The sequence below is a fragment of the Pinus tabuliformis genome, chromosome 8 (assembly GCF_031772625.1).
Source record: "Pinus tabuliformis cultivar Carrire ecotype Pingquan chromosome 8, CPIR1, whole genome shotgun sequence".
In the NCBI taxonomy this organism is placed as follows: domain Eukaryota; kingdom Viridiplantae; phylum Streptophyta; class Pinopsida; order Pinales; family Pinaceae; genus Pinus; species Pinus tabuliformis.
The window spans coordinates 206,232,187-206,244,213 of record NC_142294.1 but is presented as its reverse complement, the minus strand read 5'-3'; positions in this window follow the sequence as shown (position 1 = coordinate 206,244,213).

Here is a 12,027-nt window from a genome sequence, read left to right as displayed (position 1 = left end):
GGTTAGGGTATCAACCAAAATGAAAAAATGACAAAGGTAGATTCAATCCAGTGATTCATCTTCCTAACAAGAATTTCTATGATTCAAAACCTTAAAAAAAAGATAGTACTACAAGGAAAATTTAAAATAATTTTAATGAAAAAGTTTTACTGCAAATCTTATAATATTAGACATACCTGGAGTTGCACATTTTATTGTAGGAATTTACAGGCTAAGTTCCTCAGACAGAACACCAAAGGACACCGCTCACAAACATATCACAGATCAATACACTAATATTCTTGACGTGGTTAAAACCCTCAAAGAGGGAAACAGTCCACGGCTTGAGCCAACACAGCCACTTCAGGGAATTTATTAATAAAAGAATGAAAATTTACATAAGCTTCTCTCATGAATGGTTACACTACAAATGACCCTCCATGCTCGTTAAATAGAGATCATGGACCAATTAGGTGTTAAGCCACTGATCAAGTGTCGGTAATACCGAGGAGAGAATGAACCGTCGGATCACTACATATCGTGACCGTCGGATTATAAGTTACAAAATTACATAGTAAAGAAACACACTTTACCTAACTCTATACTAGACCAAGTTATACTAAACTATTTCCTATGTGTCGGAATATCCTAACATCCCCCCTTAAGAACAACTTGGGATAGGATTGAAGGATGTACAAATATGACACAATAGGAGAAGGAAGGAGGCATTAGAGCCTATCCCCCCTTAGTGACAACTTCTTGAACTCCAGCCATAAATCGAAGTTTAGTAAACTTTGCCTCTGTGAGAGCCTTTGTAAAGATGTCTGCAACTTGATCATCTGTTGAACAATATTGCATTTCAAGAACATGGTCATGAATGAGCTTTCTGATGAAGTGCATGTGAAGTTCAATGTGTTTGCTGCGCTGATGTTGGACTGGATCTTTGCATAGTTGAATGGCACTTTGATTATCACACCAAAGTGTAGTCAGATGCTGCTGCTGAAAGCCAAACTCTGACAGGATCTGACGAAGCCACAGGGCTTCCTTACTAGCTTCTACGACACCACGATACTCTGCTTCTGCTGAAGAAAGATAAATGGCACTTTGTTTCTTGCAAGCCCATGTAATAGGTCCTGAACCAAGAGTGAACACATAACCTGCAGTAGACTTTCGATCATCAGGGTCACCAGCCCAATCGGAATCAGTGAAACCAACCAATAGAGGAGATGCTTCTGCACTGTAATGAATCCCAAATTGAACTGTACCTCGAACATAACGAAGTATTCTTTTAGCTGCTTTCCAATGACTTTCATGTGGGTTTTTCATAAACCGAGAAATAAGGCCAACAACAAAAGAAAGGTCAGGATGAGTATGGGTCAGATATAAAAGTTTTCCTACAAGTTGATGGTATAAGCATCAACTTCAAGGGAAGTACAAGTGACTAAAAGTTTGGCTCCAAACTGAAAGGGAGAAGGGGTTGGCTTATAGTCTTCCATGTAAAAATTCCGTAGAAGATCACAAGCATATTTGTACTGGGAAAGGGATATACCTTCTTTGGATTGCAAGACTTGAAGACCAAGAAAATAATGAAAGTGTCCTAAGTCTGTCATTTCAAACTTCTTTTTAAGGTTGGACTTCACATATTTTATAAGGTTGGGATCACTACCAGTAAGGATAAGACCATCAACATAAAGAACAAGAATGATAAGAGACTTTCCCACTCTCTTAGAGCAGACAATATTGTCAGAATGACACCTAGAAAATCCAGTTTCTAAAAGAAAGCTATCCATTTTGGCATACCAAGCCCGAGGGGATTGCTTGAGACCATAAAGGGATTTCTTAAACCGACATACAAGGCTAGAGTCTGCTTGTATAAAGCCAGTAGGTTGTTCCATATAGATTTCTTCATGCAAGTACCTATGCAAGAAGGCAGATTTAACATCCATCTGATGGACTTCCCATTTGAAAGAGGCAACAAGGGAAAGAACAAGGTGGATAGAGTTCATTTTTGCAACAGGGGAGAAGGTTTCAGTATAGTCAATGCCTTCAACTTGTGAAAAACCATTAGCAACAAGATGAGCTTTATGTTTATCAAATTTTCCATCTGGTCCATACTTGGTTCTGTAAACCCATTTGCATCTAACAAGTTTTCGTCCCTTTGGAAGAGGAACAAGATCCCATGTATCATTTGCCAATAATGAACGATATTCTTCATTCATAGTTGTGTCCCAATCTGGATGGCCTGAAGCTTTTGCAAAGGTGTCAGGATCATAATTCGTTGAAGTTTGAGCCAGTAAAGAAGACACTCTATCGAACTGAGAACGTGTATGTCGTTGATCTGTAGGATCACCGGCAAGAGCACCTGCTGCATCCTGAGTAGCATGGACCCATTTTGGAAGCTAAGGAGCTGAAGGAGGATCCTGAGAAGGTGGGGGAGGATTGTCATCCTCGCTGTCATCATCTGAAGAAGAAATATTTTCATAATTATAAGGGATAGAGAGAGGTGGCACATCCACCGAACTAGGCTCATAGGCTGATATATTTTCAGTAAACTTTACATCTCTTCTAATGATAACATTTTTGGACTTAAGTGGAATAAGTCTATATCCTTTGACATCTTCATAGTATCCAACAAAAATACAATTTTCACTCTTAGGTTCTAAAGATTTATGTTTCTCATCTGGAATACGGTCCCATGCTTCACTTCCAAAAACACGAAAGTGACTTACATTTGGTTTAATTGAGCTCCATGCTTCCTCTAGAGTGATATTCTTTAAAACCTTAGTAGGAGTGCGATTAACTATGTAATTTGCACAATTAATTGCTTCTGTCCAAAAATTAAGACTAAGTCCTTTATATTGAAGCATACAATTAGCCATTTCCTTTAAGGTGCGATTCTTCCTTTCAGCTACACCATTTTGTTGTGGAGTATATGGAACAGTATGTTGCATTTGAATTCCATTCTTAGTGCAAAAGTTGATGAGTTTGTTGTTAACATATTCTCCGCCATTATCAGATCTTAGTTTAAGAATTTGATGTCCAGATTGTTTTTCAATAAAGGCCTTAAAGGCCAAGAACAAGTTAAATACTTCACTCTTGAGTTTTAAGAAGTATACCCAAGTGCGTCTGGAGAAATCATCAATGAAGTTTAAGAAATACTTGTAGCCAGAGAATGAAACAACTGGAAGTGGACCACATAAATCACTATGCACAAGCTGTAAAGGGGATGAGGAGTGCTAAGAGGCACATTTTTCAAAACTATCCAGATGATGTTTTCCAAGTACACATCCAGAACAAACACCATCTCTGCAAGATACCATTGGAAGACCGGTCACCATATTTTCTTTACATAGATTTTGAGCGATAGTTCAATTGACCAAATCGCTCATGCCAAAGTTTGCTCACTTCATCATTATGAGCAACAAATACTGAGGAAAGATTTGATGACCCAAATTTTTTAAACTTATACAACCTTGTAGAATCATCAGCAATGCGGGTAGCTAAAATCTATCCAGGATATATTAGGTGCTTAATTACAACATTGTGAGGTGAAAATTCAACGATTTTACCTTCACCTGAATGAGTTATCTGATATACAGATAGAAGGTTGAAGGATAAGGTTGGAACACATAATACATCACTAAATTGACCATTGTCTAGATGAATAGTTCCAGTCCCTACAACACTAAGAGATCTATCATCACCAACATATATATTTTTGGTGTAACAATCATTTAAAGAAGAAAACATGGCTTTATTTTTGGCCATGTGATAAGAAGCTCTAGAATCAATGAGCCATTCATGAGAATGAGAAGAAGAAGATACATTTAGTGCATATCCAGACTAAGATGCTTAACAACCACATGCAGAAAGTGTTATTCCTGAGGATGAAGTTGAAGTTGAAGAGTGCTCCAAATGGATGTTATGCTTCTTCATTGTTGCTTCCAAGGCTTCCCTCTTCTTAAAGCATTTGGATTCTAAGTGGCCATCTCGATTACAAAAGTGGCAATGTCTATCAGTCTTCTTCCCTTTGTTTTTATTTGCCTTATCATTTTGTTGAAATGATTTTTCATTTTGAGACTGAAATTGTTTAGGACCCTTGTTTGGTTTAGGACCATTCTTTTTAGGATACACTTCTTAGAATTCTTTAAATTTGGTTGCTACTGAGCGGCTAAGGCTTTCTTAGAAGAATTTTCAAGATTAAGAAGACCAAGATGTAAGAGTTTTTCTTGTTCTCTTATTAAAGAATCACAAAAGACATCAAAAGAAGGGGACTTGTAGTCTTTTCCTTGAGAAATGAAGGCTTCTCTTGTAGAATGGAAGGTGGAAACAAACATAGAGTAGGCTGATCCCAACTTAGTAAGAATGGAATAGATAAGGCTATCATCTTCTTTCTTAACCTTAACACCTTCCAAGAGAAGTCTAAGGGTCTTAAACTTAGACAAAAAATCTTCAATGGAAGAAAAATTATTGGGGTCCAACGTAAGCAACTCATTTTCAAGTTGATGGGCTCTAATTTCATTTTTAATTCCAAAAAATTTAGTGAGTTCTTTCATTGCTTCATTGGGGGTATCAAGTTTTGCGATATGGAATCTAAGGTCTGGAGAAATAGACATCTCTATCAACCCACGTGCTTGATCTTGCCTATTTTCCCATTTGGCTGTCTTTTCTTCATCTTTCGGTTTGGTTTCTTGGCCTAAGGCTATTATGTAAAGACCTTTACTTCTAAGTAAATCCACAATGTAGGACCACCATTGGAAGTAGTTGGTGCTGTCAAGAATAACTTGGCATGGACTTTCCATTTTAACAGAAACTGAATCTATAGATGATGAAACTAAGTGTTCCAATGGAAAGATCTCGAAAAAATAGGTTGATTAAAAAAAACAACTCTAAAAACGGCTTCCGAATAAAGAAGTTATGGTTTTTTGAAGAAAAGTTGTTGAAGACGCTGACGAAGTGCGTGAATGTGCAGAAATGAATGATAATGTTATATTTAAAAAAAAATCCGCCCCCTTTCCAAACTTTAATCTAAATAGCTCACTTTAAAAGAAAAAATATGTGACTTGCTTTTATAAATAAGTGGAAGTCACTTTTACAAGGGTACTTTATGAGCTACCCATTAAATTGTAACTTAAATAAAATATAAAGAGACTTTAGAATTATAAGTGACTCACTTTTTATAATGGGTGAGAACGTTTTTACATAAAGTACCTTTAAAACATAAGATACATGTGATTTTTGAAAAAGAAATACTTGAACTCAAGACCTCTATTCTCATAAAGTACCTTTGGACCAAGTGAGCTAGTTTAAAAGGTTAGTAATTTTTGGAAAAGAGAAAGAGGGGTTTTTTTAGTCACCGAAGCTTTGGGGTGTGTGCTTACTTGAAAAAGTTTTTTTTTGCCTACAAAACAAAAACCACAAAACCCAACATGAACATACAAAAAAAAAACAAACCTTGTAGCCTGAAGTTACTTTTAGCCGAAAAATATATATTTTCCTCGATGTTTCTGATTTTCTGAGATCACACTAAGGCACGGTAGAAAAGAGCACACGCATGAGAAAAATCCTTCCTTTCTGTTTTTGATTTGCCCAGATCGCACAAAGTCGCGGGCAAAGAGCGTACACAGAAATGAAGGGTATAGATCCGATAATAAAAAAAAACAGAGACTTAAATAAACCGAAATAAACAAGTAGATGAATAGCTAGAACTGCAAATAAAGATTGTATACCTCCAGATCTTAAACGTAGCTAGGGCTAACGGAAACCTTTTCGTGTGAAACGAAAGGGGTTCCTCACTAGAACAGGTTCCCCTAACACAATATAGCAGTCCTCTCGGATCGAAAGCAGTCAGAAACAATAGATCTAGGAAACGATAGTCGGATGCAGTTGTATCGAGTTCAGATTTCGATCACCAACAGATACGGCCCTCAAATAGCTCTAATACCATGTAGGAATTTACAGGGTAAGTTCGTCAGACAAAACACCAAATGACACCGCTCACAAACAGATTACAGATCAATACACCAGTATTCTTGATGTGGTTAAAACCCTCAAAGAGGGAAACAGTCCACGGCCTAAGCCAACGCGGACACTTCAGGCAATTTATTAATAAAAGAATGAAAATTTACAGAAGCTTCTCTCATGAATGGTTACGCTACAAATGACCCTCCATGCTCTTTAAATAGAGATCATGGACCAATTGGGTGTTAAGCCATGGATCAAGTGTCGGTAATACTGAGGAGAGAATGAACCGTCTGATCACTTCATATCGTGATCATCAGATTGTAAGTTACAAAAGTACATAGTAAAGAAACACACTTTACCTAACTCTATACTAGACCAAGTTATATTTAACTAATTCCTATTTGTCTTAATATCCTAACATTTATAAACTTTATAGAGTTTCCTTTATCGATGTGCTCCCTTTGAATTTTAGCCTTTATGCCTGCAATGCTTATTGAAAATTACAAAATATGTGATATTAAAAGCATGATATTAATTTTGTCAATCTAGGGCTTCTAAGCAACAATGGAGGATGAAATCCCAAGGTTAACAAATTCCAAAGGAGTAGTCTACCAGGCACATTTTTCACCCAGGAATCGTTGTCGGTCGGCACCTCGATGTTTGTGTTCAATTGTTTAGGGACATTTGCCATCTCCCTTTTCTGACCAGCCAGACCTGTGTCATCTCCTCCTGCGAGCTTCGTCGACCATCCTTGTCTCCCACAGTTTGCCAACCTCCATTATCCACTGTTTTCCAATGTCATTATCTAATTTGAAATTTGAAATTTGAAAGGGTGTCGAGATCGAAAGTTGACTTGAAATTCAAATTTATTTAGACTATGTTCGAATTCTCTTCAAATTATGCATAAAACCAATGCTTACTTTGTGGATGCATCATGCTTGCAAAATTCATTCCCGTCATTGCATCGAGGGCTTTATTTTTCAAGAAGCCCCAGAATCGAATTTAGTCACCCTTGATCCTAGACGAAAGCATCCGAGATACTTGTCATTCTTCCCAAGCACTGGTACTCCTTTTTTCAAAAGAAAACCGTTGGTGCTCCTATTGCCAATGCTTGTGCAACAAGATTTGCATTTTGGTCGCGTCATCGCGTGTGGAATTGTGCACTTGGTCTTCTAGTTGGATATCCCCAAAGCCTCTGTCGAGAGCATCCAGACTACTAATTTCACCATCAGTGACGACTTCATACAAATTACCAATTCGTTGTGGCCTAGAATCCCAGTAAGAAGACTACCCATCTCATTGTTTCGTGCTCAGGTGTCGAGCTTTTCATGTTCTCTCTGTCAATGTTCTACTAGGGCAAGAACACCACTTTCTTAGACGTGGAACTCACCGGGACTGGTACTTAGCTCTTTGATAGAATTAATGCATGTTTTGATTTACGGTTGTTACATATAGTATCAGAGATGCAACTCTTGAAACCTATAAGCCCTTATATAATTATATGTTATTGATATTTATATTTGTATTTAAATTACAAATTATTTATAGTTGAATATAGTTACTTGTGAATTTGGCATTATTTTGTCCATTTAATCAATGACAAAATATATAAAATTCATCTTTAGCTAACATTTAGTGCTTTATCAAACATACATTTTTAGTTATGATTGATTCATCTTTAGCTAACATCTAGTGCTTTTGCATACTTTCTTATAGTTTTATTTGCTCTAGCGATTAATTTACGATGGCAAATTTCCCAACCCAACTCTAGCTCATATAAGGGCCAAATTCGTGTAATTGATTTAGTAATGTTGTTCATCACAGATAACTGAAACTTGGCTATGTTTTACAAGTGGCTTGGGTTTCGAAATCGTGACCACTTTTAAGGATTTTCAATTATTAATCCCCAATTTAATTTCAATATCATATTTCACTTGAAAAATCCAACACGCAACCTTTTAATTAAATTATTAAAAGTTATCAAAGCTCTCTCTCCTTAAATTATTAATCTCTTTATCATCACGCGGCCTAGCCATTCGACGCCAATTCATCAAATACATTTTGGATTTTTATTCTTATCAAATACATTTCTTTGAAATCCATTATAGATTTGAAATATAAAAGTATATTATTAAAGCATTGAAATATTTATTGGTGAGAATAAAGTGTAAAAAGGGAATATATTTTGACATAGTGATATGTATAGATACTAAACTTTTGTATTTTATTTTGTTTTGTTTTTAAATTAATTTTTGTTATATTTATTTTAATTAAAGATATACTTTAGTTATTTTTAAATATGTTTGATAATTATTTTTAGTTATTTTAGTGATTTTTAAATAGTGTTCATGGTGCAAAAAAAACTCAAGTGTAACTTACAATTAAGGATGTAATGTAGTGTAACCAAAGTATTTAGCTAGATAAAATATTAAAAGGTTAGGGAACAATTTTTATGGTTAGAGTAATGTATTTTAATATATATATATATAGAAAATTAAGTGTATCAATATATAAAAAAAAAATTAAGTGTATAATATAGATAGTTTATAATTATATATAATTATAACTGTATAAAATATTCATTAGAAAAGTAGATAAAACAATGTCATATAGTATATTTTGTAAATGTACAAGATGTTATAAATTTTATAAAAGTTTTTGTAATAAAGTTTATAAATAGATAAATTTTTATTATATTTATTTATTATTTAATTTTGTGAGTTCGAATGAAATTAATAGTATTATGATTATATGGTTATTTGTTTTGTCGCAATGTGCTATTTTGTGTAAGAGTGAATTTTGCTATGTGATGTTGTATTGGATAAACGTAACATTGAAACTAATATGGAATTCAAACTTGGTTTAATATAAGGGAGATCATGGCTCCTAAGTGTCAAAGACAAGCCCAAGTCACCCCTGAGGTGGAAACCCCACCTCCTGCCACTATATAGATTGGAACTCTAACTGAGCAAGCTATATTACGTTCCCTTGGGGAAATGACAAATATCTTTGAGGATTGGGTCACAAGCCAAGGTCAAGGTCAAATAAATGATCAAGGTAAAGGAGGGGAGTTGGAACAAAAACAGAGACAAGACTTAAATTCTTAGTTCAGTGTAGAAGATAGAAAAACAAACCTTGATATTATGAAATAAGTCCACAAATCCAAATTACCAAACTTCACGAGTCAAGATGGGGGTTCAAAAGCAGAAGCGTGGGTAATTGGTGTCAAGAGAGCACTTTAAGGCATATACTTCAAGGGAAAAGGCTCAAATAGCAATGAGTCTACTAAAAGGAGAAGCTTTATTATGGTGGGTAAATGAAGAAACGAAGATGCAAGTCACCCCATTGCAAGTTACTTGGAAAATGTTTGAGGAAGCCTTCAAAACCAAGTACCTATTAGAGGAGTATAAACACCAACAAGTAGGGGATTTCCATGCAATGCGACAAAATGGTAGATCTATTGAAGACTATGAAGATGAATTCTATGCATTGTTCCATCATGTGGACTATATGGTCATTGATAAACGTCAAGATGAAAGATTCTTGCATGGGCTCGATCCTTTAGTCCAAGCGGAAGTCGCCATGTGGAAACCGACCACTATGGCAACAACCACTAGTTTAGCCAAACAAGTCATGAGGACACTAAATATGAAAAAGCAACGGTGGTTGATGGAAATACAAAGAAGGAACACCCTATGACGAGGGTAAATAGATCAGGGGGACACCCATATGGATTCCAGGGAAGACAAAACAACGGTTCTCGGATTGCTAGTGCAACTTTTGAGCTGCCTCTATGAGGACGTAGGGGACAACCCTACTTTAAAAGAACTAATGGTGGGGTAGAGGATTTGGTGGCCAAGGACAAGGACAAAGTGAGAATCGAAGTCAAGGAGAATGTTCGAAATGTGGAGGTCTACATTATAGAAGGGACTATCTGAGGTATCAAACATGGATTAAACAGAAGGGATATAAAGAAAAAGGAAGAACACCACATTCCCCACATTGAATTCATGCCACCATAAACCATCGTCATGTCAAGCACCAAGCCACAGTTGTGGAGTCCGCAGGTATGATAAATAACATTCCTCTATTTGTGTTAATTAATCCACGTGCCCCTGATAGTTTTATTTCTTCTTCAACGCTGCTTAGATGTGGATTGAGAACTAATGATAAAAGTAACTTTAAAATGGTAGAAATGGAATCAGGCTCTCAACAATCAGTACAATCACGGCTAAGGGATTGCAGTGTTAACGTTGGGGGACGTGACACCAAGATAAACCTGTATAGCACAACTTTGGGGACTTATGACTTAATTGTAGGAATGGATTAGCTTGAATCTCATCAAGCTATAATGGATTGCTATAATAAGACAATTCTCTTCAAGAATGATCAGGGAGAACCCACAGTAATCAAGGGCATTAAATGCGATGTTACGTTGCGCGATCATTATGCTTCCTCGAGCTCAACTATAGTAGGAAGGCGAACCTGAGGGAAGGGACTCCGCACCACCGGTTAACTATCCCTCGGTCCATAATGAAGGACCGTTGAACAATCCAATGTTAGCAGGAGAGCTAGCAGAGCTGTTACCGGACCAGTAGAGATGGTTCATGCCAACAGGAAGTCCTTTGATAATTTGTACCCACTACTTTCTGAATTTGCAGATGTATTTCCTCGAGAGCTACCAGGCTTGCCTCTAGTTTGAGAAATCGGTTTTTTCCATTTCCTTGAAACCGGGAACAAAATCCATATCCAAAACACCTTATCAAATGACTGCCACAGAGCTTAATGAGTTGAGTATACAACTTAAATAACTGCTTGATCAAGGATTCATCCGACCTAGTGTATCACCTTGGGGTGTGCCAGTGATCTTTGTGAAGAAAGGATGGAACTCTTAGGTTATGTATTGATTACCGAGATCTAAACAAGGCCACCATTTGAAGCAGGTACCCCATTCCTCGCATAGATGAGCTCTTTGACCACCTAAAAGGAGCTTCAATATTTTCCAAGATAGACTTATAGTCAGGTTACCATCAACTAAGAATCAAAGAGGAAGACATACCTAAGACAACATTCAGAACACGATATGGACACTATGAGTTTATTGTTGTGCCATTTGGTTTGACTAATGCCCTGTAAATCTTCATGAACTTGATGAATAGTGTTTTCCGTAGATATCTAGATCGTTTTGTTCAAGTGTTCTTGGATGACATCCTCATTTATTCCTGTAATGAGAAGGAGCATCAAGAGCACTTGAGATTGTTACTTCAATGCCTTAGAGAACATAAGCTATATGGGAAACTTACTAAGTGTTCCTTCTTTGAGAAGGAAATTTAATATCTAGGCCATATCATTAGTGGGAAAGGAATTGCAGTGAATCCCAACAAGATTGAAACTATAATGGATTGGCCTACTCCTAAGAATGTCAAAGAAGTACGAAACTTTATGTGGTTGAAAGGCTGTTATAGAAGATTTATAGAAAGGTTCTCACAAATATCCAGTCCCATCACAAACCTCCAAAGGAAATGGGTTAAGTTTGAATGGACAAGTGAGTGTGAGAGAGAATTTAAAGAGCTAAAACGACGATTAACAACTGCCCCAATATTAAAGGTGCTCGACATGAACAAGGACTTTCGTGTATTGACTGATGCATCAGGAGAAGGATAAGGTGCAGTCTTGATGCAAGATGAAGGGGTTATCGCTTATGCTTCACGTAAACTCAAGACCCATGAAATTAATTATGCCACACATAATCTAGAATTAACTACAGTTGTAATGGCCTTGAGACTATGGAGACATTATCTGATGGGGTGTCAATTTGAATTAAGAACGGATCATAGAAGTCTTGAGTATATCATCACCCAAAAGGACCTTAATGCTCGACAACGACGTTGGAGTGAGCTATTTAGTGAATATGATTTCAGGATATCCTACATCAAGGGGAAGGAAAATAAGGTTGCAGATGCTTTACGCAAGAGACCTAGAGTTCATTCAATACTGTCATTGAATATAGACTGAATAATTCGGATTCCAAACCACCAGTAGGTGGACCCTCAATCCAAAAATAGAATTTTCCTTACAAGAAAA